Source organism: Gallus gallus, chromosome Z, assembly GCF_016699485.2.
Source record: "Gallus gallus isolate bGalGal1 chromosome Z, bGalGal1.mat.broiler.GRCg7b, whole genome shotgun sequence".
Classification (NCBI taxonomy): Eukaryota; Metazoa; Chordata; class Aves; order Galliformes; family Phasianidae; genus Gallus; species Gallus gallus.
Window position 1 is genome coordinate 1,993,961 of NC_052572.1, and position 5,666 is coordinate 1,999,626.

Consider the following 5,666-nt stretch of genomic DNA (forward strand, 5'->3'; position numbering starts at 1 on the left):
CACAATCCCTCCTCCTCTCTGGGAGCTGGCTATTGAAGTGCAAATGGGAATAAAGCAGCCATGAATAAATTTCAGCTGGAAATTAGAAGAAGGTTTCTAATTATCAGAGCTGTGAATATCTGAAATAGGAGATGAAGAGGTGTTGGTGGCTGGAATGGAGTATGGCAGCAGGAGGATGATGCCACACAGCACGAAATTCTCCCCATATCCCTCTTGATGGTGGTGGCAGTGGTGCATCTTCTTTTACCTGTGTGCCTTCAGACTCTGTAGCAATATAGAAGTTTCCAATGAACATCCTGTCATCTCTCAAAGTTATTTTTTCAGATCGAAATGTCTTGTTAATGTAGAATTTGGGTTCTGGGATTTTTTGCTTTCATTAACTTGTATGTTTTAGCCTGAGGTGGAGCAGTGAGGATAGGAGGAACCCTCCCTCTGTGTTCATTTTCTTTCTCTTTTGTTCTTGTTGCTCTTTTCCCCTTCCCATCAGTGGACACTGCTCCTACATAAAGGAACTGTTTCAAATTATGACAGAAGGTGCTTTGGTGAAATTCATGGCAATGTTCAGCCTTTCAAAAGCCGGAGTCATTTCAACACTCCTGTTCTTATTACAGGCACAGGTCTGCACAAATCAACTGCTTTTATAGCAAAGTAGATACTTCAGCCAAAGGAAAAAACAACCGTTCTTCGGAGGTGTGGGAAGCAGTGGTGGGCTGCAACGTCCACGGCTTTAAATCAGGTATTCTTGGCATCATATGAAGAACTAAAATAGTTTAAATAGTCCATGGACCCTGTCATACAGTGGAACTGTAGTGCTAATAGCAAAGAAGCACCTATGTGCAGATGCGCACACAGAACCATAGAATCACAGAATCATCGAGGTTGGAAAAGACCTCCAAGATGCCCAATCCCAACTCATCCCACCATGCCCACAGATCACATTCTCAAGTGCCACAACTCCACAGCTCTGGAACAGCTCCAGGGACAGGGGCTCCACCACCTCCCTGTGCAGCCTGTGCCACTGCATCATAGAATCATAGAATCATCAAGGTTGGAAAAGACCTACAAGATCATCCAGTCCAACCGTCCACCTATCACCAATAGTTCTCACTAATACACGTCCCTCAACACAAAGTCTAAACGTTCCTTGCACACCTCCAGGGTCGGTGACTCCACCACCTCCCTGGGGCAGCCCATTCCAGCACCTGAACACTCCACCCTTTTGGATAATGCTTTTTTCCTAATGTCTGACCTGAAGTCACGTGTACACACACATAAGAGCTGATGCTGGAAATGTTCAAGGGCACACTTGGATGCAGAACAAAAATCCACATTTTTCAAGTAGCCACAGCAAAGTAAGTACTTCTTTTAATGCTTTTCTCCCTTTAAGTCCTCCCCACTCCAAAGGGCTATGAATTTCCTTTTTCTTCCCATTTGCTCATTCCTGCAGCAGGAGTAGGATTGATTTCTGCTCCAACCCACTCTGTTCATTTCAGATTGCCTTCCACTTCCCCGTGCACACTACTGAAACATCATCTGCAAATGATCGTTCCCATTGCTGCCATCACTACTTAGCCCGGGGCAGGGAGTTCTGAGCAAAAGCCAGGCGACATATAATTGAAGGCAGAGACACCACTACCTGTAGCCTGAAATCCTAATAAACTACCAGAGGTCCCGGGAAAGTTAAATATGGGGAGGCATGTCACAGCCGTGTCATGATTAGTGAGACTGAGCCACGCATGCACACAGCTCACTGTCAGGATTTCAGCAACTGTGCTACCCATGTGCCTTGCTTCCCTGCCTTCTGCCTAAGAAATCCATATATTTTTGACTATTCAGATTTTATGTTGTTCTGAAGACTCCCAGTATACTTCAGAGACACACAAATGTACACTCATGCTGCATTTCCCAGACAGAAAGATGATGTGCAGAATATATCCTCATGTGCTTGTAGTATCATAGCATCATAGAATCATTTATGTTGGATAAGACAGAGGCACCAGTTGGGGTCTGAAGGCTCTAAGATGGAATCTGTTTGCTGCAGAGGAGTTAAGACATACAATCACTGTTCTGAGAATTAGAAGACAGAGGTGAAGGAGGGGTGTGTTAATTGGGGTTTCTATATCTGCCTCCCTAGCAATTAACTCCACATTTCCCACAGGGAAAAAGTCAGGTCCTTTTACACTGTTTTGCCACCCTTTCTCTTCTTGCTTGCTCGATTTCTTTCTTTCCTTTAGCGACGTGTCTCTAATCATTGCCCTGCGTCATTATCGTTATCTCTGATTATGGTCTTTAGTTACGATGTCAAAGATGAGAAAAATGAACTCAGTTTTCTGGCATCCGAACACATATTGATTTTAACAGCACCTGCCACGAGGCCTTCACATATGATAGATTGCTTTTAGGGTGATGCAAAAAAATACCCACATGAATAAAAATAGTTACAAAAGAGAATAACCAGTGATTCCCCTACTGTATTTAGAACACATTGTACTGACCTGCAACCCAGGAATGGCATCTGTGTACAATCACAGGATCATGGAGTGATCTTAACACATAATAATACCCTTCAGGATAAGCATAAGAGATGGTATTAAAGCTCGTCTTTCTGGTCATTGTGCTGATAACAGCCTCCTGGCTTCCTTGCAGCTACCTGGAAAATAAAGCAAGGTCCTTGGCCACTTGGAAGGACCCCAGACCCCATGCCCTACACACTGGCCCCGAACTGGGCATGGGAGCATCTTCTGGATTCTTGTAGAGCTCTTAGGATACCCCAGCATCTGGTAGTGGTGGTGTTTTCTGCAAGACAACACCCGGGCAAACATCTCTCAACTGCACCTCATCAGCTCTGCAGCTCCCACACATGTAGGTGTTAATTCACAGGGAAGGGGGTAATTCTCATATAATCTTTTGCACCGAAGCCACCATCAAAAAAACCTCTGGCTTCAACTCTTGTAATAACAAAAGCACATATTATACTGTATTTATGGCGTGTTTTGTTATAATCTGTTCTACTCTACTTTACTGTACCTTATCCTGTCCTGTCCTGTCCTATCCTATCCTATCCTATCCTATCCTATCCTATCCTATCCTATCCTATCCTATCCTATCCTACCCTACCCTACCCTACCCTACCCTACCCTACCCTATCCTAAAGGCAATCTCAGCCAACTCCCTCTGAAATGCATCTTTCCTTTCTATTTCATACTGGGTTTTTAATTTTTTTTGAAATCTTTCTGATCTCTTTCCCTGTTTTCATCCATCTGCACCAGCCTGGCAACCAGCAAAAACACACATATCAAGATGTCTTAATCTTAAATATAATTAGATAGAATACCTCACGCAGCGTTGTATGATTAGTAAAATATATGATCATTAGTTATTAGATTAATGTGTCTACTTGTGTAACTGAAAGCCATTTGCAGTCAGAAATGAAATAGCTCAATTTGCTGTAATTGACTTATCTCCCATTGAGATTAGCACGCTTGTTGCTGGAGAAGAAGGTTTCTCCATACGTTACGTGCAGCTGCTTACAGGAGCTGGGCCCTGTTGTCTTTGGAAAGCAGAGAGCTCCAGAGCACATAGCCATGCCATTTCCAGAAACCTCCTGGAGCTGACCTGGGGCTTCCAATAGGTCACTGGGGGAGATGTCACCACTCTTCACTCCCAGTGCAAATTGAGACTGATTTCATGCACGGGGGTGGGAGCAGCAGTAGTGGGGTCCTTGTGCTCCCCAGTGAAGCATCCCACATGGGAAGCACGTATGCTGAGCACTGTATCTGCAATGCGGTCTCTCCTGCATGCAGCACTGGGAGCTCCTCCCCAGGGGTGCCAACAGCATCTCGATGGGTGAACACGCGCGGAATTGGCAATTGGTGCCCTTAAATTATCCTCTGACATCTCTGACATTGGGAGGTGCTGGGGGGCCCCACAAATCTCAACTTTTGCTGCTGCCTCTTCTCTCTCTTTTTTTTTCTTTTTAAATAGGTTTTTCTTATGGTTTTCTTAATTTATTTTTTTTTAGCCACAGCAACGAAGCGAACCGTTCAAATTGAAACACTGAAATGAACCGCGCTGAACAATAAACTAAAACATGCCTAGAGCAAGTTGAGCAATAAACAGGTTTTTAATTTTTTTCCTTCCCCTTCCATCTCTGTGGTGTCTGCCTCTGATAGATGATGTGACAAAGGAAGAATCCTCAATAAATTCTAAATTCTGAATACTAAATCAGCGAGCACGAGCAGAACGCAAGGAGCTCTCAGTGGCTTTGCCAATGCAGTGCTGAGGATGAAGCTGGACCAGAGTGATGATCCTTACATAGGCCGTGGCTTTATCCAACAAAGGCCCATAGCCCACGTGTAAGAGCAGCTCTTTCCTACAATGAAGACTCCCAGGGAAAATATTATTCATAGGTTTTAAGTGCAGGAGAGGGTACTTTGCACATCTCTGATCTTCATTATAACGCCAGCCATGGAGCAATTCCTGCAGCAGTGACAAAGGGAAGCAAGGGCTGCTGTGCTTGGTGTGAAAACACCGTGATTTCTACCAGGAGGTACCAAAGAGAAGGGGGATGTGTGAAGCAGGTAATGAAGAAAATGAGAGCCCTAAGTAAGAATTGTATCAAAAACATTAGTGTGAGCTTAACACTGTATGCTCTTGCCTTGTCAGGGGGAAAAGCATCATGAAATATTTGCCCTTGCAAAAATAGTGTGATTCGGGACACCAGTTGAATAGTTTTTTAAAAAGCACTATCACAGTCATTGTCTTGGATTCAGCACTCCCTTTTCCAAGGAACAATGCATTTCTGCACAAGGTGCTTTAATCTTTCAAAGCATACTTTCAGCATAGATTTACTTCTTCCTATAGCTCAGACGGCCCATATGTATTTATTTCCCATGTGGTTCACTTGTTGGTTTCAGAAAGTTTTCACTTTTAACCAGAGAAGCTCTTTGCTTTCAGCTGGAGCAACCCAGCAGCCTGGCTGAAGACATTTTCCTTCCACTGAACTTGCATCTCAGCTTGAAACTGACACAGGCAAATGTGGAGGAGCACAGCCCAGATCTGCAACTGAATCCATCCAGCTGAGCATGGCTGCCCTGAACAACCTGCGGCACAGATGAGCGCAAGCTGAATAATTCAGGCATTCAGATTACAACCTGTAGTCACCTGAGAGCTGGCTTGCTCAGACACAGGGTTCTTACTTAACTCAGGAGGAGTGGTGCCCTTCAAAGTTTGGATCCAGATTTTTGTCCAAACTCAGGCTAAAGATGCAAATTAATCTTTGTGATACATGTATATGGACAAACCATGGACTTGGTTAAGCATTGCCAGGGAGCTGGTGGAGAGCCCTCCAGCTGGTGTGACATGGTTTGTTGTAGGAAGATAAGTGTAGCCGAGATTGCAAACTAACGGGCATATTTATAAAACCCAGAGTGACAGCAGAGAACCTCACCCTGTTTCTGTCAAAGATATTCCTATGGCTTGCAGGGTAGTCTTCGAGTGGTTAAAATGTTTGTACAGACACTGAGAAACTCAACAGAGTTAATGGCCTCAGATTGTGCCAGGGAGGGTTTAGGTTGGATATTAGGAAACATTTCTTCACCAAAAGAGTGGTCAGGTAGTTGCACAGGCTGCCGAGGGAGGTGGGGGAGTCCCTGTCCATGTTTCAG

The 5,666-nt window shown here is 44.4% G+C and overlaps 1 long non-coding RNA gene across 1 annotated transcript; it reads left to right on the top strand.

Moving 5' to 3' along the window:
* Positions 1-3,644: 3,644 nt before the first annotated feature.
* On the top strand, positions 3,645-5,169 carry LOC121108642. Its single transcript, XR_005843330.2, has 2 exons — positions 3,645-4,355; positions 4,957-5,169. It is a non-coding gene; the product is annotated as an uncharacterized LOC121108642 (long non-coding RNA).
* The last annotated feature ends 497 nt before the right edge of the window (positions 5,170-5,666 follow it).